Source organism: Bacillus rossius, chromosome 2 (genome assembly GCF_032445375.1).
Source record: "Bacillus rossius redtenbacheri isolate Brsri chromosome 2, Brsri_v3, whole genome shotgun sequence".
NCBI classification, from domain to species: Eukaryota; Metazoa; Arthropoda; class Insecta; order Phasmatodea; family Bacillidae; genus Bacillus; species Bacillus rossius.
The window spans coordinates 75,851,064-75,874,953 of NC_086331.1; the positions used below are offsets into that span (position 1 = coordinate 75,851,064).

Here is a 23,890-nt window from a genome sequence, read left to right on the forward strand (position 1 = left end):
ACATACACTCGCGGAGACATGCGAGTACGGGCCTCTTAAAGCAGAGTTGATACGCGATCGCATCGTCGTGGGAATGTGCGATACTGAACTCAGTGATAAAATGCAGTTAGTGAGTGACTTAACCTTACAAGAGGCCATCAACATGTGCAGACAAGCTGAGCTACAGTCGTCACAGTCCTCTCAGTTACGTGGGAAAAGACCCGAAGAGGTGAATTATGTACGTCGAGATCACACAACCAATCGCGATCACCTAAAATATCAGTATGGTGCCTATCCACGGTAGAGGGGGAATGCTGGGTCGTCAGGGAGGGAACAAAGCAACAATTGTGCTTATTGTGGTAGGACTCGTCAACAATAAGTGCCCTGCAATTAACACTGAGTGTTATTCTTGCGGTCGCAAAGGTCACTTTTCTAGAGTTTGTAGGGCCAAAAAAAATTTCCAAACTATTAACGAAAATCAAAACCCTCCATACAGCTCGAATGAATTTTTAGTTGGTAGTGTGGCCGCAGGGTTAGGCTCAGCGGGAAGTCAGCAGAAACACGACTCATTTCAAGTCAAGATGGAAGTCCCAGAATTGGGCACGACAGTGGACTTTGTGATTGATACGGGGGCAGACATCACTTGTCTTCCAGCTGTTATCTTAGACGAAAAGTATGTCATCCTTGAAACCAGTTTCAGCACAGTCTGTGGGCCCGATGGACACCTGCTTGATGTTGTCGGTTTCCGGTACTTAACCTTGCGATACAAGGGGCAAGAGAAGAAGATAAAGACTTACTTCATCAACAAGTTACGCAAAAACATGTTGGGTAAAGATGCCCTTCAAGCTCTGCAAGTGATTCAAGTGGTTCGCAGTGTTAATGTTGCAGCTGAATTTCCCCAAGTCTGTACAGGCTTGGGTAAGTTCGAAGGAGAGATGGAGATACATTTGCAGAATGAGGCACAACCCTACGCGCTGACTGCACCCCGGTTAGTTCCACTGCCTTTATTACCAAAGGTGAAAGAAGAGTTAGAAAGAATGGATAGGTTAGGTGTCATTACACCAGTAGATTACCCTACACAGTTTTGCGCTCCCATGGTAGTTGTGGCTAAGGGAGACAAGGTGAGGATTTGTTGTGATTTTACTGAACTGAATAAATATGTGGACCGCCCAGTGTTTCCATACATAAAGTTCAGTACACATTGTCACAACTGAACAATGCTAAAATCTTTAGTAAAATAGATACTAACTCGGGATTTTACCAAGTCCCACTTAGCGAATGTAGCCATCCTCTAACAACCTTCATCACCCCATTTGGGAGGTTCATGTATCGAAGGTTGCCTTTTGGCCTAAATGCAGCTCCAGAGTATTTCAGTTGCAAGATTGCTCGCATGTTAGAAAATGTACCAAATGTTCTGCAACATGTTGATGAAGTTCTTGTCTATGGGAAAAATGTCGAACAACATGATGCTACTCTGCGCTTGGTGTTGACTAAGTACAAGGAAGTAGGTATCACAATTAATATGGACAAAAGTGTTTTTGGGGTGGATACAGTCAAGTTCCTGGGTCAGATAGTTTCAGCAAAGGGTATATCAGTTGACCCGAGCAGAGTTACAGCCATTGCACAATTTTCAGAACCTAGGAATAGGACATAATTAATGCGGTTCCTGGGCGTGGTTAATTATGTAGGGACATATATACCTAACAAAAGTCAGGTTCTACAACCCCTGCGGAAATTACTAAAAGAAAATTGCATGTATATGTGGGGAAAGGACCAACAGACAGCCTTCCAGGGAATAAAACAGCTCTTGCTACATGCTCCTTGTCTAGCTCACTTCTATGTGAGGAAAAAAATGATTGTTAGTGCAGACAGCTCTTTGTTTGGGTTAGGATGTGTTTTAATGCAAGCAGGAGAGAATGGTACAAGGTAGGTAGTTTGTTATGGCTCTAGAGTTCTCACCAAGACCGAAACGAGATATGCCCAAATAGAGAAAGAGGCCCTGGCCTTGACATGGGCATGTGAGAAATTTCAAGAATACGTTCTAGGCCTTCAAGTGGAATTGGAGACCGACCACAAGCCCCTAATTCAAATACTAACCTCAAAAAACATTGATGACCTGAGCCCTAGGTTGCAGAGATTCAGAATCAGGCTGATGAAGTATTCGTATACAGTGTCTTATGTGCCAGGTAAGCAGTTAGTCATAGCGGATTGTTTGTCACGCAACCCACTTCCGGGTACAGACCCATTGGCTGAAGAACTAGCAGCAGACACAGAGGCACAGGTGAACATGGTCGTAGCCAATGTGTCTGTTGAACCTAATACCCTAGAGCAGATCAAAGCCAAACAGCAAACCGATCCCGTTTGTCAAAAACTTACAGAGTTCACCAAAACACAGTGGCCTCCTAAGCGACAGTTGCCAAAAGAACTTGACAAATACTATCAGTACAGGTTGGAAATAAACATTTGTGGAGAATTCCTGCTAAAGGGCACACGGTTAATAGTTCCCGTTGAGATGCAGCAGTACGTCCTCGGACAGCTGCATAAAGGCCACTTAGGCATAACAAAATTTAAAGCCAGAGCTAGAGAAACTGTTTGGTGGTTGGGAATAGAGGACCAGATCGCAGCAGTCATAGCAGTGTGCCCCACATGCATCGAACACAGGAGCCAGCCTAAGGAACCATTCATTTCCGAGGCCATCCCAGACTACCCATGGCAAAAGTTGGCTATGGACTTAATGAAATGTCAAGGTAGATGGTATCTAGTAATAGTGGACTATTTCTCTAAGTTCTTTGAGCTGATCGAAATAACTAACCTAACAGAAACTGCAGTCGTACACCAGTGCAAGACAGTTTTTGCACGCTTTGTTGTCCCTGAAATTGTACGAACAGATAATGACCCTCAGTTCAGGGGAAGGTTTCGTGACTTTGCAAAAGAATATGGTTTCAGACACCAAACTAGCAGTCTTTACTACCCGCAGTCAAATGGTTGTGCAGAGTCAGCCGTGAAAACTGCAAAAAGATTATTAACTAAGTATAAGGATGTTCAAGAGGCTCTTCTTGCATACCGGAGTACCCCTCTAGAATGCGGTTTTTCCCCAGCGGAATTTATGCTAGGTAGAAAAGTTAGGACCTCACTTCCATCGTTGGTATCGGGAAAGCCCAACGAGCAATTAAAACAGAGGTTGGAAAAAGTCAAAGAGTATTACGCTCAATGGTACGAAAAAAGACACAGAGCAAAGGAGCTTCCTTTGCTCACTAAAGGTGATAGAGTCTGGATCCCGGACCTTAAGAAGTACGGAAGGACAACCAATGACTATAGCTGCTTCACTGCACCTAGGTCATATCAGGTTCAGGTTGGCGGCAAAACATACAGGCGCAACAGTCACCACTTGGTGTGTGCACCCTCTCAGGGAGTAGTGGGACTCCGTAGGGGGTCGATGCAGAACAGCGGGGAGCAACTACAGAACACAGAGGGAAACCAGGGAAACGCCGAGCAGACAGAAGGTCCCACGGCTAATACTTCAGGAGAAGGGTCTAATGAGTCCGACAGCGACAGTGACTGGAAAGGATGGGATAATGAAGTAAATCAGGCCAGTCCAATCCTTCGTAAGTCTGGTAGAAAAAGGGGCCCTCCAAAGTGGCTGACAGAGTATAGTGCATAATAAAGAGGCTTAGTAAACTTAGGGTATGTTTTGTAAAATATTCTATCTTGTTTGTATTAGATTGTTTGAGCTGTGTAATGAAAGAACTATCTTATATAATTGATTAGTACGTGTATGTGTATTTAGCTTATGTAACCATTAATAATGGTAAATTATAATCTCAGTTTATTTGTATGAGATCTTGGGACTGGAAAAAAAAAGGAAGATGTATCAGATGTATCTGTGTTATCTAGTGGCTTGATGTATTTTGCAACTCCAAAAAAAAGGGAAAGATGTTGTATCTGTGACTAGGGCAGTAGCGGGCAAGATGGCCGTGCGGCTGGTCTATCTCGGGTACATCATGTGCCTGCGGGTTATGGTTTAATGAGTTGTACTTGATTACGGTTACGGAGAGACGATGCAACAGTATCTATAACAATGGCCACTATATTCGGACTTGTATTCGTTTATTGAATACTAGCTTAAAACCCGCAGCTTCCCTCACGCAATTTCTGAGTATTGCTAAATCCTTAACATTGAAAGAACAGTGTGTGATAAATTCCAAACATTTTTACTAAATAAATAGACACAGTAAATTGGCCAGGTGTACAAAAGATTTATTTCATAACAAAACCGTTTGAGGATTATATTTTTTGAAGTGAATATGCATTGACCTTTTTAATTTTTAGTAAAGATCAAGTACTTGATTTTAAAACTTATGTTATAGTGTGTTCAAGTATGAATTTTGTCCTTCATGAAATCACACCTAACACCTTTTGATTTCATGAGGTAGACAATTTTAAAAATTGTTAAACATATAACTATTTAATTTTTACTATTTTTATACCATCATTTAAACTAACACTATCGTGTACTATGTTTAAAGCAATGCTTAAATTAATTAATTCATTTCACCTTATTATAAATACCTCTCATTATTTAAGGATTATTTAAGGCTTATTGAAATAATGAGTATAGATATCGAATTTGTTAGGCATCGTATGACATAACCCAAGATGGTAGATTGATTTGATTTGAATTTTTAAAATTTGTTTATGAATTTGAGAACTTTTCCTGAATTTTTTGGATAAGAATTACGGATTTTCAATATGGCGGTCATGAAATCACAATCTAAGGTGTGGTAAATATTTTTATTAAAATTTTAATATATTATTTTTAATAATTCTTAAACTATTTCCTATTTTTAGCATAAAAAATACGGATTTTCAAGATAGCAGCATAAAGAAAAGTGAAACTTTTCTATAATCCAAGATGGCGGGTTTTTGTGTAAGCAATTATTTATTAAATTTTTGAAAATTTTTAATTTAGTTATTTAAAAATTTAATTAATAAATTACATGATTACTCTCGCCAGGAATCAGAACCGAGGATCGAAATCTATTAAGTAACTAAAAATTATAAGTAAGCTTTTTTATATATATTTTTTTAATGTTTTCATTATTTTTTGGTAAAAATTTAAGATTTCATATTTATGGTCAAGGTCAAGGTCATGACCTCGGCGGCTAAATAGCGACTTGTATATGCGGAATTTAAGCCACTCTGCGGACTTTTTTTTTTTCTAAGGCAAGAGTCTTTTGAAGTTTTTATAATTTCGAGTTTTTGAATTTTTGAGGACTAAAAATGGTAATTTTTCTTTCAAAAGGAAACTTTTTCCTTAAAATGGGATTTTTCCCTTGAAATAGGGAAAGTGTAATTTTTCAAAATTTTTTGATATTTTCTGGCAGAATTATGTTCCCAAAAAAATGTAAATTTGGCAAATTTTTGGTCAACTTGGGCCAATTTTGAGTCATTTTTGGCAAAGTTTGGCAAATGTTGAAGGTCAAGGTCTAAGGTTAAGGTCAAAATCATCCAAAATGGTGGCCGTGACGTAACAACCCAAGATGGTGATCGGACAATCACAATATACACTCCTACTGCTGTCCTCGTTCTGACTATTATATACTACTTACATATAATCTAGTTTGACTAGCTAGATTCGTAAATTGCGATAACCATTACGCAAGCCCGGTATAAGTATTTATAATAATTCACTGTAAGTTTATCTTTTACTTAATAATATGATATTACTAAAACCATGATATGTTTTCTACCAATCAGGACTTCTGAACCTCATTCTACATTCGTAATATAAGAACTTATTTTAATTATAATGAAAATGCTTTTATAAAGAATATTATTAATTTGGTTTATAATTATAACATAACCAACATTATATACGTATGAAATGCAATTATGATTATATCGTTAATTATAGTTGGTTATGTTACGTTGAAGTGTATCTACTTTAAAACCTCAGACAATATCGTATCTTACTTAATTTCTATTATCATCCCTGCCAAATGTAATTTCTAAAGTTTATTTATGATCTAGTTTATGAAATTCCATACCTATCGGCAGTGGCGTAGATGGTACAATATATATGTGTATCGAAAGGTGAAATAAATTAAGTACGCATTAATGGTGCTTGAATAAAGTGTATTTAGCAGTACTGAAGAAAAAATATCATTACATACAATTACTCTTGACACAGTACTACATCATCAATACATAATATGCTAATTAATACTATACCTAATGCTCAATACAACCATGGTTCAGTCGCCACATGCACAATAAAACAATATCATTGGCAGTACAGGTGTGACAGTTTATAGTTGGATCAAGATAAGGTTCAAGATTAATGGTCTAGAAATATAATCTAGTCTCTAAAACAGTCCATAAATAGGTACATCCTCTAATGTTATAATTGTAGCCGACTATCGCTCAGTCAATTGGCAAGAGTTCCTAATTCCAAACCACTGAGTGTTCATAGAGTTGGTATAAGTATGTGCTTGTGTCTGTTACTATTCGTTACTTTACTTTAATTCGAATAAAACAGATAGTTTTTACCTGCACGTCACACAGTTTTAACTATTATTAAATGTCTTGCATGAATAATGCTAATTCAAATAAACTACAATTTACAATGACTCACCGAATTCTTTAGTGATATAACGATGAAGGATACTAATACTTTACCACCATTATTGGGTTCTTACTAGATGTTAATACTTTATTAGTATTTTCACAACCTATTCGTGATTAATTTTATCAGGACCACAAACTTATTTTCTTAAAAACAATATTTTACTCAGTGATTATAACAACCGACGTTCTTTTTCTTTGCAATAATTCCAAATTGTATACAAATTTTACTCATTAGACATCACTTTGCAAAGAGAATTGTATCTAACAAAGTATGTAATTTATTAGTAGCATTGAAATTATATATATATATATATATATATATATATATATATATAAAACAGGGTTTTCAAACAGAAGAAATGAATTTACTGTTCATTCTGTATGCCTGTAGGCGTACATAATGTTAGAACGTTTGAGTTAAACTATAAGAATCGTGGTCTTGTTTCCGATGGAGAATAAAATTGATATCTGATTTTAATTTTGCAAATTCCTGGGATACTATGGAATTTGTTCTGACAAAACTATATTTTTCTTATAGTAACACACTAACGCCAACAGCAAAATTAATTTTCGATTTATAAAACAACCAATACAAACCAAGGAAATGTGGGTTAAATTTATGGTCATTTTAGATATGCCGCTGTGCTTGTTCTGCACTTTTAAAGTGCTTATCGCTAAAACTTTTAATCTATAATTCAATATGATTGTTGCAGGGCCTTTAGCCATCTGCTGTTCAGGATTCTGCACTGTGTATACACAAAGAACACGCTGTCAAGCAATCTGCTTAGCCACAGTGGTGCGTGTAGGTTTTCTATCGATGAACGAATACACTTTGTGTACTCATGTTAACAATATCTTCATGAAAACAAAACCTATTTAATTACGGCACCGATATTTAATTTTAAACCACTTACTCAAAATACAAAATCAGATTAGGAAATGTATAGGGCAAGAATAACAGTAAATTAATTAACATTTTTGATTGTAATAAAACATTTCTTACGACTTCTAGGTTTATAAATATTATAATAAATATCATACGGTTTCGCAAAACTCGGTTATGCACAGAGGCCTAAGGCGACGAGACCCCAAGAGTTTAATGGGCTACAAACCATTCGGGTACCAATTCAGTGCTAAAAATAGAATAGGCGAAATATACACTGGTTCCAGGATTCGGCCTGTGCAAGGCATAACGGTGGTGTGGCTTACCAAAATACTCATATTATATATAACCTAGAAATATACCGTACAACATTTTGTGCTCCCAAAAACAAACAAAAAATTTATAATAATATGCAACTTACATCTCTTAGATCATTGTTTGAGGTCTATGCTGGGCGTACGGAATAATATAGAATATGTGTAATCGAGTGCCTAGTTTGTAAGTTCTTATTGTTTTCATTTTCTCTATAGTTTTTAGGGTTTTTTTTTCTGGTGGCGGGTGTGTGGTGATTGTAGCTAATTCATCACCAGTGGCGCATGCATTCATGATTACAAACAAACCCAGAAGTGGATAAAACGAAATAAAGTGGACTTTGTTCCAAATTTTGCAACCTCTGCATGTCAGAAACATTTGTGACCCTACATACTCTTATACTGGACCATCCTCTTCGTCCTGTATTTCCCTGCTTGCTTAATGCATGCCCTTTTGCACCCCGCGTGTCTGTACCAGGAATTTTCCCTGTATCAATGTAGGTAAAACCTGGCCCCAGCTTAGCCAATTTTTGTCTAGATTCAATATATGTGGTTTAGTCATGGCATCAATTTCTGCCACATATGGTTAATCCTCGAGCAAAGCACACGATGCTTGTGACCCTCTCCCTGCATGGCTAATCCTAGCATGACTAGGCATATAGGCTTCGGCCTGAGACGCATCTAGGTCCTTCCCTAACACGAACCTCTTCAGCAAAATACACTTCTGTTTAGTTATAATATTAAAAAAGTAATTGTCTCAGTGCTCAAAAATTATGGACCTGTAGGGACACGCGTCACGCGTCACGCGTCACGCATTAGTGATCACGGGACCCAAGGGCCCTCTTTTAATAAATATTATGACATGACATTTGAAGAAAAGAGAGATATAAAGATTTGAGAAAAAACATTTCATGAAATGAAATTCTGGCAGGTTATCGTATTGTTTTCGGAGTCCCAATGACAGTTTGACGCAGTTATAAAATCAGAATCCAACAACAAATTTTTGCGCTACAGCCATTTTTTCAAAGCCTCGCTTAGGCTATAAATTTTTGATGTGTAAACATCCAAGCCCTCGACATACGGCATTTGGTAGGAGTAATTTTGTGAATGAATATGGAACGGAAATGCGTATAAACGGTTCTGTGTCTGCGCGGATGTCTCAGAAACCTCGAAAAGATGGTGCACCAGTGTGATTCATTTATATTTATTTATTTTCCTAGTGTAAATTCTTTTCTACTTGTATAAAAATCCTGGTCACTCATCAAAAAATCAACGACACACGATGGCACTTAACTTTGATGTTATTCCCAACAAAAACATATGCCTTTACCCGCTCAGCCACCAATACATCACGAAATACAGTAATATCATAAACTTATATAGTAGTGTATAATAGCAGGTATGGGCACAGGGTTCAGGGAGGGGTATCGGTGTCTGTGTCCGCCATCTTGTATTGTGACGTTATGGCGGCCACCTTGGATAACCTTGACCTTTGACCTTGACTTTCAATATTTGCCTAAATTTGCCAAAAGGATCCTAAGGCCTCTGTCAGACGAGCGACCTGGGTGGCGCCACCCAGTCGACAACAATATTTGAACAGACCTGCCAGACGGGGTCGTACCACGACTGTCGACCATTCGCTACCCGGACGCCACCTGTAAGTGGCGGCCACCCAGTCAGTAGTATACGAATGGCGGAGCTGAAACAGGATTCAGGATGTGGAGCCTGCGGAGCCGACCGCCATCTTGGGTTGTGACGTCACAGCTGCCATTTTTGACTCAAAATTCCTCAAAATTCCTCAAAATTGACTAAAAATGACTCAAAATTTCCCGTTTTCGAGGGAAAAATTCCTGTTTCGAGGGGAAAATTCCCATTTTAGTCCTTAAAAATCCCGGTGGCTAGAAATGTCCATATAGCGGCTTAAAACTCCTAAGAGCTAGCCGCTCTAAGCCGCTATCAGGACCTGACCTTGACCCCGGCGGCCATTTTGGATCCGCAATCTTGGATCCGCCATCTTGGATGCAACGTAACGGGACACGGTGTAACGGGACACAATTTAACGGGACAAGTAGACCACGGTGGCCATCTTGTATCCGCCATCTTTAAATCGAGCGCCCCACTCATTATGATGAAATTTTCGTCTCTGATGCCATATTGATTTTTTTTTATGTTCCACTGGAGGCCGCCATCTTGGATACCGTCGACTTTGTTTCAGCTGTTTGTTCCTAGATAGTGCCAGCGTCGCTCTTGACTTTTTTCTGTTCCACTGGAGACCGCCATCTTGGATACCGTCGACTTTGTTTCTGTTGTTTGTTCCCAGATAGCGCCAGCGGCGCTCATGTTTTTTTTCTGTTCCGCTGGAGGCCGCCATCTTGGATACCGTCGAATATGTTTCTGCTGTTTGTTCCTAGAGAGCGCCAGCGTCGCTCTGTCTCGTCACATAAGGTCGATGTTCCATTACCTTCCATGGCTATTATGGTCCTTATCGACATATTAATTTTTTTTATGAAAAATATATCGGAAACGCTGTGATTCGAACCAGCGCAGCTCAGATCGCTAGGTTGTAAAACATATGCCTTTAACCGCTCAACTATCGAGACATTTACCAGACTGAGAATTAAATAAGGTATATAAAAAAATTAACATGCATATCGGGACTTGATTTTTTTTTGATTTTAAGTAATAATAACACTACATGTTCGAGACAGATCCGCCATCTTGTATTAAGTCGTAACTGTTGCAATAATCGTTACGCCCGCAAACATTAAAATCCGCAATTTTTATGTTAGAAAATCGGGAAAAATTTTAAAAATCATAAAAAAAAAAAAAATCAACCTAATTAAATAATAAGAAATCCTTAAAACCACCGTTGCACTTTTCGTGATGACCGCCATCTTGAAATCACCCGCTGAAGATCACCATCTTGCTTGCTTCTAACTTTTTCAAAACAACAAAAGCCAATAGATGCCTCACATCCACCTCCTGTGGACACACATTGTGGGACTCTAACCCAACAACAACAACAACAACAACAACAACAACAAAAAAAAAGTTCCCAGTGGTAGGATTGGCTCGACCAATCATCCCTGTGGTGCCAATTCCCGGCCCACCACTTCTACACCTCCCGTGCCTCTTACATTGGTAGCCACCACTACTTCAAAAGGACACAACATTCCCCAGGCTCATTCAGCATTTACTAAGGGTCGCCTACCCTGCGAACCCAGTCACAACCAGGGCCTCCATGCCCTCACGCTACAGCCCATTCCTCCAGGGTCTGTATTACTTTACTCCATAACTTCCTACAATGGCATCATCATCAAATAAATTTTGTTAACAAATAACCACTTAATCGAACCAGGGCCATAGCCAAAATCAACAAAAATTATGTAAGTTACTTTTAACAATTATTTACTATTCAACTTACTCTCTTAGAAAAAAATAAACTCCAGAATCAACAATCATAAAATTAGACTGCCCCAAAAAAAATACTTTTCTTTATTCACTTAAAATCTGCCTGTTATTAATAAACCACGAAAGCTGAAATAAAAATTGCATTAAACATCCTAGACAAAAATAAAAAAAAGAATTAATGAACATGATAAGAAGAATAAAAATACTTTCACCTTAACATCTGCTAGGCTGTAGGCGGCCATCAGCTGGTTGGTCTCGTCTGGTGAAAACAGCAACACCTCGAAACAACAGCTACTGGTGGTGCCATCAGGTTCACTCTGATGTGCCGCCAGCAACACCATGCTCAGTCTTCTTAGTCATGAAGTCAGTCACAGGTCACCACTGAACTGAGTACTGTAACACTACTTTCACAAAACCGATAAGAATCAAGCACAAACAAAACAACTCATTAAAAAAAAAATGTTTCCTCTGTATCACAAAGCTAAATACAAATTTCCATGTAATTAAAATAAAATTGTAAATAAATAAAAATGCTTTATTACTTGTGTCAATAAATGTATAAGGGACACCGTATATAAAAAAAAACTTATTTAAATTTTAATTATGTTGAGAGAATAAATTGAAACATTACATTCCAAGTAAAAATAAACAAAATAAATTCAAAAATGCTCAATCATAACTGTCACCACTCACTCTATTATTTAACTTTATTACTTAAAATACTTTACTTCAAAAACAAATTTAAAAAAAAATTAACTTACTTCCATTATCATTAACACAATAAACTTTCTCATAAATTAATTCAATAAAATTCAATTGAATACTTAGGCAGGTACACTAGCTCTCTCTCCAACAATGATTCACATTTCCCTACTTCCTAACTTTAAGAACAATTCCTTAACTCAACCCAGGGAATTTACCTCCAGAGCAACCAAAAATTTCGATGTAGTGCCTATCTCCTATAGGCCCACTACACAACAGGGGACTCTAACCCCACCAACAAAATTAATTGAAGTGGTACCCTTATCCCATACGGGATAGCCACTTCGGTACTACCATGGGGAACTCCTGCCCCAAACTACTAACAATACAGGGTTCTCCCGACCCTTAACCAGTAGCCAGCCCATCTCCTATGGGTCTGTGCTACAGTCCCTACTCTCCCAGGGACACCTCAAATTGTCCCAGCTCAGCTCCACTGGCTAGACAATCACAACAACTCTCTCATCTCAAAGACAACACAAATTATACCTTACTGTTCCCCTGGAGTTCATTCCCTCAACATACACAAATAAACAAACCTCACACTTTTCTCAGCGCTAATCCATTCTACTGTGTACCTCCTACAATTTAAAATGCAAAGTAAAAAAAAATTAATTATTATTAAAACAAAAATAATTATAATGACAAATAAATAAATACTTTAAAATTATTACTCTCAACATTACTAATAACGCACATAAACCAAATCATTAAAAAAAATAACTATAAAACTCTTATCTGTGTCCTTGGAAGACCAGCTGGCCGGTAAACACCGGGCCGGAACGAGCCTTGCCGCGCCGTGCCGAGCCGGGCCGCGCCAGGCCGGCAACCGCTCAAGGTCAGCGCACAGCTGACTGTCGCGCTCGTCACATAGCACGCGATGTCATGACTAGGCAACGCTCTCGTCGTTGGTAGCAAGCCAGCTCCGCGACACATGACTTTCCTCGTCCGCAACAAGCACTGTCTACAACATTACTTAACACAAGTTTTAACATCGTTCCTAAACCAAAAGTCCACACAAACTCTTAACCAAAATTTAATTATGATAATTTTCAAAATTAATTAAATAATCATTAAACCGGCATTAGAATTTACGTAATTAAAATTAATAAACCTTGATAGGTGACCTGATCAAAAAAAAAGAAACTCATGACTGACTGAATGACTGACTGACTGAATGACTAACTTAACTAAACCAAAAACTTTTTATTCATTAAATTTAAACAAAACAACAGTAACATTACTAATAAAAATACGTAAAGCACAACGCAACACATCCGCCGCGTGCTCCCACACGACCCTGCTTGCACTGCTCTATAATAAAACATTATTAAATTCGAAAGAAAAAGAGAAGAGAAAAAAAAAATAAAGCACAAACAACCCTACAAAAGACTACCCGAAGCCTCACACCACTTGTGACGTGATTCCGTCAGACGTCCCGCGTACACCTATACACAACACAATAAATAACCTATAACATTGGGGGGGGGGGGGGGGGTGGTACTGTAGCTCGTTGGTAGGCATGGTACTCGAGACCAAGTCTTCTCCCTATACAGGAAGTGTAGGGTATAATTTATGTACTGAAAAGAGACATGATTAGTTCATTCAAGCACAGATTTTATTCACTAGGATAAAAAATATAATTAAACAAATATTTAACAAACAAATTAAAAATAGATCGGATAACCAATGAATTACAAATAAATAAATTAACACAGAGATTAAGGAATAAATAAATACATTAAATACACATTAAAGTGAAGTCAGCCGGCAAACAATTATCGCTACAACAACATGGCCGATCTCTCGTCGCCGCAGCTCCGCTGAGGAATAGTATACTTCCCAGTTACCACTACATACATGCTTATAACCAGACGTCGATTTTTCCCAAAACAAATAATAATAAATAATAGGGATGGAATAATACTACATTATTTCTTAAAAGATTAAGTACAGGACGAAGATCGTCCAGCCCGAAGCTTAGTCTCCCTATCCATCACTGCCAATCACTTACCCTCAGACTGGAGACGGAGAAAAGTTGTTTCAAACCGACGTGGACCCGTCTTCCAGAGAGGTCCCCAGGCAAAAAGCCTCGGCCCCTCCCTGGAAGGAGGTTTTAACTACAAAATTAGGCCACCCAAACAAAAAAAACACGAACACCGGGAAAACTTAGCCACGGGGCAACTGGCGGTCCCCCCTTCCCACAAGGAAAAATGAAAACAAGCGAAGTCGGCTGTTCCTTCTGCGCAGGCGCGAGCGAGTTTCCCCCTCTCCCTCTTGCGCTGCTCGATTGTTTTTTTCAGTCTACGTTTCCAAACTCGGACGCAAGATGGCAACACTAATCAGGACAGAGTCCTCGAAACGAGTACACAAAAGCCTCCTGTGGCAGAACAAACAGAACGACAAACAAGAGACTAGCGTGGCGCAGCGGGTTTTTTGAAACAACGTGGTGCAATCCCTCGGCGAGCCCTGGCCAGCGGCCCGCGAGAAAACGCAAACCACGCAGCTTCACAAAAGCCGCGGTGCCAGTAAACTTCTATCGCAGTAACCTATATTCCAATACCCGCGTGTCGAAATCAAGCGGCCGAGCCTGGAAACGCGCACGTACACCAACACGTTAACCTAACGAGATACAAAAGTAAAATAAATTTAAGAAAAAAAATAATGAAATTTCCAGACCGTGACAATATATATCATGCAGTGTTCTTCAAGAGATGTAGTATACCACCATTTCTACATACAAATCCATCCTATCAATGATTTGTTTACACATAAAAAAACCTTCACGCTATTTTTATAGGTTTTATTAAATTATCTCTTCGACTAAAATAATTACCACACATAGTAATTTCTACAAAGGACACGTTGTCCAAGACATTTTAACCATCATCTGTCTGAAAACAACCACGTCCCATCTATATCACAAAGTAAACGAGGGTTAGTGGAGATAGGTCAAACAAGTGCTAGTCACTCATAGGGTAAGAACCATGTGTTCGATACCTATCTCAGTCATTGTAGCATCTATGTATTATTCTTACCTCATGTAGAAAAATATGTTCCAATGCATACGAATTTAAACTTATTCACGTGCGACTAGTCAAAAGTACATAAATTCAAGCACGTCAACCGCAAAAAAAATTCTCAAGGATATAGACAGAGACTTAACGATCGAGACACGACTACCGTCACCCGCAAATGAACATTGACCCCTCGCGCGGGAATTGCAAGCTTGCAGAATGCTGCGACACTCATATGTTTGCTCGAGACATGCATACATCACGTCGCTAGCCTTCCAACCCATTTCACGTAAAACTCCAGTGAAATCGTAATCCAGCATACGTAAAGTACTTGCTGGAACCACTTCAAAGTATACATCACTGAACCAGAGCAGAAAATTAGCTTACACATGTATAACTTGCTACCAACAAAAAAATGTGTAGAACATATACGAGAGGAGTCGAACCCTACATACCATACTGTGAAAGTCGATACTCCGATAATTATAAGCGGCAAAATAATTTAAATCAAGACCCCGGCCAGTATATAACATTTTTTTCATGTTTAAAAAATTCATGTTAGTAATCAGCAACAAAGGAGTGAGTAACATGGACGAAGAACCGTTTACCAAGTATCCAGAATCTTACTGATACAGCCCATACAGTGCACCAGAGTACTCCGAAGTATGATCAATTGATTAACATCATTTAATTTTTTAATATCACGTCCGTAGTGTACACCAATATATGACAGGTTACGATTTAAAACCACAAGTCTGTTAGTTTTATTTCGGGAAGTAATAAATTATTTCTCTAAAAATAATAAATCAAGTTCCTATCAGATTTGCTCTAATGTTACGGAATTACCTGTACCTGCACATTACCAAAACATCTCCTATAAAAATCTTAAGAATGCAGATGGCATACTCAGACAAAAATAATTTTAGCATTATTGGTAAAAAAAATAATACACACAAACAAGACAAAACGGACATTCCAAATCCGACCTAAATTACGTGTCACATGTAGTTTATTGCATTAAGATGAATGAAGTAGGTTAAGAAAAATATATAAAAAATTCTTTAATTCTATAATTTATTTAAAATTGTACATTTATACACATTAAAATCTGACACTGTATATTTATTTTTTACATTTCTCAGTTCATGCGACATTCATTTTTAATAAAATAAATTATTACAGTTCGTTTTAAGAGTGACAAAATACAAATAATTCATACAGATCACGATACATCAGATCAGGAGTGTAACACCTTAGAGGGCCAGAAATTATGCTAGAAACCCGTCTTTACAAAATTGATAATGTTTTTTCAAGTAAAATTTTCGTGTAACCTGTACACCCCACTTCTCACACAGAAATTTTACACGGTCAAGATTTCTTATGCAGCCATGCCTTTCATGGATGCGTGTACTTCGTACTCGTTCAAAACGTTTACCACAGTAGCGGCACTGATACAGATACTCATCGCAATTACCATCGCTTCCCCGATGTACAACTTGCAAATGAACTTTGCTTTTACAATGCCTAATCAAATTACTTTTGTTTGTGAAATGTACACCACATGGCTCACACGGAAATGTCAAACGATTAGCGTTTCTTCTACAGACATGATTTTCATGTCTTCTTGCATGTTGACGGTATTTAAAACTTTTGTCACAGTACGTACACAGATGTCTCGTCGTTAGACCTTGAGTCACCGACGCGACGGCTCGGAAAGTATATTACTTTCAATGTACACTGCTGTTGTAGGCAACGAAGTCCCGTATGTTGCGTGAGTCGACATTGACAGATCATCTGTACTGGTTGCCAAAGAATCTGATGTATACACGACTGATGCAGAAGCTGGGAATTGCTCACAAAATGTTTTATTTACCAAATGCGGTGTAGTTGCAGGTATCGGAGTCTCCTCTGCGTTCGATAATGAACACATTGAAGTCTCTTGGAGTGAAGAGACAGTAGATACAGCCATCATCGGGATCTCTGGAGATGGTAGCCTCGTTACCATCGGAATCTCTGGAGCTTCCCTCATCGTTGTCATCGGGATCTGCTTCGTCATCATCGCCTCCGTCGTCAGGGACCCCGGTGAAGACGCGAAACCCTCCATCAAGATCTCTGCAGTCGTTGACCCCGCCACCATTGGGATTTGTACCGATTTCGACGTTGCTACCATTGAGTTCGGATACACATCAATATTCATTTACCAGACTTATATGCAGACGAGCCAATCCATCAGATCTGCACTGTACCACTACAAGAGGTGGACTGAGGGACCTGCTGTCCATGACTCGCTTAAATAACAGTGTCCGCTTGTATAATACACAAGGCAATACATCATCCATTGTTATTACTTTAAAAAAATTAGGAATTTCAAGGAATAAGAATTTCAATTATATATTGAATCAACTAATCACACATCATACATAAAAGGTTCATTTAGACCTACAAGAGGAGCAAGAGTCTGTAATCAATGGAACTTTCAGAATCCAAACAAAATTTAAACTACTCAAATGCAAATTTTATTATGTACAGCTACACATAACCTCCAACTGACTCCAAATTTCTACAACACATGACTAAATTATTTTATCCGATACCAGGCTAGGTCCAAAGTCAATTATTTTTTGTACCTGTCATCTACAGTTCAGGGGAGCTTCAGTGCTGATATAGCTACAGCCAAGACATGCTCAGTACCACACATCTTCAAAATCCTAACCCTTCAAAGTCGATCCTTGTTAAGCCTTACGACAAAAGTCTCCGAAACAAGAGACCTACTCTATAATTTTACTAGACATTTTTAAGCTTTTCATAGCACACATCGATAAATATCTTCGTAAATAACCCAAAATATTATCAGACCACTAGCATTTGATTTATGCACATACTGTGGGTCACCAACATATTCATCAACACATGACCATTCTACATTAAGCTCCCCACTTACTTCCATCAGTCTACTAGGCTCCACGCAGCACACATAAACTAAAAGAAGTCAATTAACAACCTATTATTTATTTACATTCGAATATTTAACAGCATACCGTCGACTAGTAAAATAAGCCTGACAGTGAACATGTTAGCAAAGTTTACTTGTATATAGGACCAGGAATCCATTGAACATTCAGAACCTAGCTACACAAACACAGTGCCGGATGCAAGGAATTCTACACTCATTAGCCATCACTGACACTCATTTTCCTTAATCGACACTCAATTCAACACTCATTTTCCTTAATCGACACTCAATTCAACACTCATTTTCCATTATCGACACTCAATTCGACACTCATTTTCCATAATCGACACTCAATTCGACACTCAATTTCCATCATCCACACCCAATTCGACACTCAATTTCCATCATCAACACTCTATTTGACACTCATTTTCCATCAACTACACTCAATTCGACACTCATTTTCCATCATAGACACTCAATTCGACACTCATTTTCCATAATCGACACTGAATTCGACACTCAATTTCCATCATCGACGCTCAATTCGACACTCATTTTCCATCGATGACACTCAATTCAACACTCATTTTCCGTCATCGATACTTAATTCTACATACTCCTTCCTTCTTCGACACTCATTTTCCATCATCTACATACAGTAAAATGGAAACTTTCCACACACACACACAGAGATATATATTAATATATTCATACTCAACTCAATTCTTTAAAGTAGCAAACACATGAACTTTATTAGGGCATGAATAACGACACATTTTAATAACAATTTTTAAAATTATATTTATATCAAAAATACAAAAGTATAAAAATTCGCCAGTCAATAAACATTACTAACTTATTATATATACCCTGAAATTCTAAGTTCATCAAGAATAGTCCACGTTTCTTTGATAACTGATAAAATTTCGTCATCTTGCGAAACAAGTAAAAGTCGCAACCTGTTCACCAACACATTCGGGTCTTTCCACGATATATAATCAATTTCACTTGATGACACCATCTACTTCGATTGTTTGCTGAACATATTCTGAAAATCGTTGTAATAATGATTATGATAATTTGTATCATCATCATCATCGCTGCTGTCCACATCTTTATCAAACACACTGACATCTTCATCTTGCATATCCCAGTATTTCGAATTTTTTGACATTGGAGTACCGTCATTGGCATCAAGCTTACTTGCTAAATTTCCAAAAAAATATTCCAAAGTCCGCAGAAGTCTACTATAAGACGTCTTGTCACTTTTTCTGGAGATGTTACTTTCATTATCTTCTACCTTACTTATATCTCCAACATCATTTAAGCTATATCATTTCTCAAGACCTGGAGGGGTTTTTACACTATCGCTTTTAAGGCTAGGTAGATCAATTTCATTGTAAGACATACTGTCCCCGAGCATATCGTCTCCATCTATGTACTTTATCTCCTGAACGAGCTTGGCTTTACAAGTTTTATAGTGTCTTTTTAAATTCTCTCTTCGTGTCATCCACCTACCACACTTGCCACAACTTAGTATTTGGCGGAATGGACTTTTAACACAATCGATCTTTTCATGTCTACGAGCATTATAGCTTTTATCAAAGTATTTGCTACAGTATGTACAATGTCCTTCAGATCGAGATCGATATTTGAGTATCGTACCTTCACTAGACTGTACGTACTCCATAATGGTTGAATAGCCACTAAAAGTATTTTTTAGGTACTTCGTACTTTTATGTATGAACATTCATCAACTATTTACGAAAAAAAGATTTTTTTTTTCTCATTTTGACTAAAAAACTCATGTTCCACGTAGTTTTACTACCCACCTTCATATTTCCTTATATGTTATGTTGTAAAAGCAACCAAAGTTGGTTGTAGGTTATGGAATGCTCACTCACGATCTCTTGAAAAAGGTGTGCCTCCCTAGATCTCAAGAGGAAGAACATTGACCTTATTTAAAAATTAGTGAATAATACCATGGCCTAGCAAGAATCACAAGATAATCTATTCTCATATTAGCAACCATCATGTATCAGTTGTCTGTATAAGCAGTCAATAATTTGTGTGGGTTGCAGGATGCTCCCTAACGATCGCAACAGAAGGAGGGCTTCGCTAGAACTCAAGGGGAAGGGAAATCTTCGTATGTGATAGCGTTTCTCAGTTGCTTCATGACGTAGTAATCGTCTGATTAATGAACTTTTGTTTTTGCCTGATTTCCACCTGTTAAAATTCTTTTTTAAGTGTTGATTTGATAATATGACTTCGGAAATTTATACGAAACTCTGAATAAAATTACCTGTCTTAGACACCAAGGACAATGCAGTTTGTCCTTCATGTTAATGCTTCTCAGCTGTCTCAAAGCATATTATTTGTCTGAGTAAGGTTATTATTTTTTAAATCCACCTGATAAAAATATTGTATGTGCTGATTTATTGACAGAATTTCACTAATTAAATGTAACTCTGAATAGAAATGACATGACTCATTAAGTAAAAAATTCTTCATGCAGGGATAGATTTCTCACAAATAATCAGGAGTGACAAGACGTCTTATAGTAGACTTCTACGGACTTTGGAATATTTTTTTTGAAATTTAGCAAGTAAGCTTGATGCCATTGACGGTACTCCAATGTCAAAAAATTCGAAATACTGGGATATGCAAGATGAAGATGTCAGTGTGTTTGATAAAGATATGGACAGCAGCGATGATGATGATGATACAAATTATCATAATCATTATTACAACGATTTTCAGAATATGTTCAGCAAACAATCGAAGAAGATGGTGTCATCAAGTGAAATTGATTATATATCGTGGAAAGACCCGAATGTGTTGGTGAACAGGTTGCGACTTTTACTTGTTTCGCAAGATGACGAAATTTTGTCAGTTATCAAAGAAACGTGGACTATTCTTGATGAACTTAGAATTTCAGGGTATATATAATAAGTTAGTAATGTTTATTGACTGACGAATTTTTATACTTTTGTATTTTTGATATAAATATAATTTTAAAAATTGTTATTAAAATGTGTCGTTATTCATGCCCTAATAAAGTTCATGTGTTTGCTACTTTAAAGAATTGAGTTGAGTATGAATATCTTAATATATATAAATCTCGTGTCACAATGTTTGTCCTCAATGGACTCCTAAACCACTTAACCGATTATAATAAAATTCGCACACCATGTGCAGTTCGATCCAACTTGAGAGATAGGATAGTTTAAATCTCAAATTATAGTCGCAATTTCAATTTATTGCTATTTATTTGTCTGTTATTATTTGACAGTCACAATTATCTGTTAACTCCAAATGATTCTAACAGATGTCGATACCTTTCGACTGGGTTGAGTAAGTAATCAATAGATGGCGCTACTATGGTAAATCTACGAACGTGTCATATAAGCTACTTTTTAAATTTTTGGTGTTAGCATGTTACTTAGACTGAAGTATAAATTGAATTCATATTATAATGAAGATAATACAGTGAAATTAATCCTGTTTTTTACTTATTTGTGCTTCATTGATCAAAACTTTATAATTTAATTTGAATATATGTATGTAAGTATTATCACATAATTATAAAATTTAATTAAAATGTCAATGCAAAAATGATACACAATTTCCTACACTTTTTCAATAGTTGTACAAATATTTTTTTATTGTTTTTATTTAACCTCTATTAAAAAATATTTAGCACTTATTATTTCAATGTGCTATGATAACAAGTTTTTCAGATTTTTTTTCTTATATTTAAACGATTAAATTAGTATTTCAATTCTTATTGAAATTATTATTTAAACTCTATAATTTAAATATGTACATGTCAGTATTATCACATAATTATAAAAGTTAATTAGAATGATTTTCAATTTTTTTTTCAAATATTTAAACGATTAATTTATTATTTTCAGTCAAATGCCATGGAAAAAATCTAACCTCAACAACGCGAGCACCAGAGAGTCACGACGCAAACGTATTAAAAGAGCCCATCAGTTGGCAGAACAAATTGAATCAAGAAATCCAGCTCAAAGAATCAGGACAGCAGAAGGTCATGCACAAGAATCTCAAGAACAGTGTAACGAACGTCTTCAAGAGAATATCATAAGAACAAGAGCAGCAGGAGAACGAGACATAGCCACAGTAGGAGCACAGCAACAATAATTTCAATTTATACATGTAAGTAATATCACATAGTTTTATAAAAGTTAATTAATATATCAATGAGAAAATGGCACAAAGCTCCCCACACTTTTTCAATAATTGTACAAAAAATTTTATATTATTTTTATTTAACCTCCATTGAAAATTATTTTGCACTTATTATTTCAATGTGCTATGATAACATGTTTTTCAGTTCCTCTTTCTAATATTTAAACGTTTAAATTATTATTTTCAGTCAAATGCCACCGAAAAAATCTAACCTCAACAACGCGAGCAGCAAAGGGTCACGACGCAAACGTGTTGAAAGAGCTCAGCAATTACCAGAACAAATCGAAACAAGAAATGCAGCTCAAAGAATCAGGACTGCAGAAAGTCGTGCACAAGAATCTCAAGAACAGCGTGACGAACGTCTGCAACAGAATATTACGAGAACAAGAGCGGCACGAAAACGAAACATAGCTACAGTACGAGTACTAGATCGACAAAGGCAACGGATCAGCCGCTCATTAACACGTGCATCATTCGTTCGGCTTGCCTTTGAATATGCACCAGATATTAACTACTCAGCGCATTCAAAAATTGCTATCGGTGGAATGGATAAAGTATGTCAATATTGTCAGGCATTGAAATTTCGGAATGAAGCAGCCGGCATGTGCTGCGCATCAGGAAAAGTTGTGCTGTCACCTCTACCCGCTCCGCCGGAGCCTTTATTATCCCTTCTTACTGGCAATTCAGATGATTCCAAATTATTTTTGCGTAAGATACGCAAATTTAATTCTTGCTTCCAAATGACGTCATTTGGGGCAGCTAAAATTTGCGATCGTGCATCCGATGGACGTAATTTTGAAACTACATTCAAAATTCAAGGCCAGGTGTACCATAAAATCGGATCACTGATGCCAATGCCTGATAACAATCCGAAATTTCTTCAAATTTATTTAATGGGCGATTGTGAAGAGCGCGTGACGACTCGGTGCCTGTATAATTTTATTGAACAAGCAGAGGAAAGAGCAATTGTGATATTATTGGAAAATTTTTTAGAAGATCACAATCAACTAATTCAATTGATCAAAAGAGTTTCGCCACGACTGCAAAATGACAATTATCAAATCGTCATAAAAGCCGACAAAGTACCATTAGGTGAACATGCTGGTAGATTCAACTCTCCAACTGTTGATGAGGTTGCTGTTATCATGGTTGGTGATCCAGTTGACAAAAGATCTATAAAAATTACACGGCGAGACAACACTGTCAGTACGATTTCGGATCTACACCGTTCATATGACGCACTACAATATCCATTGATATTTTGGCAAGGACAAGATGAATATCACCTTAATATCAAACAGTATGATCCAAATACCGGTAAGTTTGACAATTATCTATTTACTTTCTTACTGTATGTATAGATTTTAATTTCGTATTGCATTTTATTTTTTATTTTTTTAGGTGATTACAGAAATAATAAAGTTAGCTCAATGAACTACTACGCACACCGAATAATGGTTAGACAACATCAAAACAATTATATCCTTCGATATCGTCAGCTGTTCCATCAATACATTGTTGATATGAATGCTAAGGTCGAAAGCGAACGCTTGCGATTCCTTCGATTCAACCAGGCAAAACTACGATCGGAAGAATATATTCACTTACGAGATGCTGTTGCTGGAAACATCGATGGAAATTTAAATCCCAATGACATCGGTAATGCTTTCATTTTACCTTAAAGCTACATCGGCAGTCCACGGAACATGCAGGAATACATACAAGATGCGAT

The 23,890-nt window shown here is 37.3% G+C and overlaps 1 protein-coding gene across 2 annotated transcripts in view; it reads right to left on the minus strand.

The window, feature by feature from the left end:
• LOC134529380 (glycine receptor subunit alpha-2) overlaps positions 1 to 11,830 on the minus strand; it is a 314,756-nt gene extending 302,926 nt beyond the window's left edge. Inside the window, exon 1 of one of the 2 annotated variants that reach the window (XM_063363379.1) lies at positions 11,424 to 11,830. The gene's annotated coding sequence lies outside the window, so the exon portion shown is untranslated. The remainder of the gene's footprint in view (positions 1 to 11,423) is intronic. The other variant, XM_063363377.1, reaches the window with a different exon arrangement.
• Between the last annotated feature and the right edge of the window lie 12,060 nt (positions 11,831 to 23,890).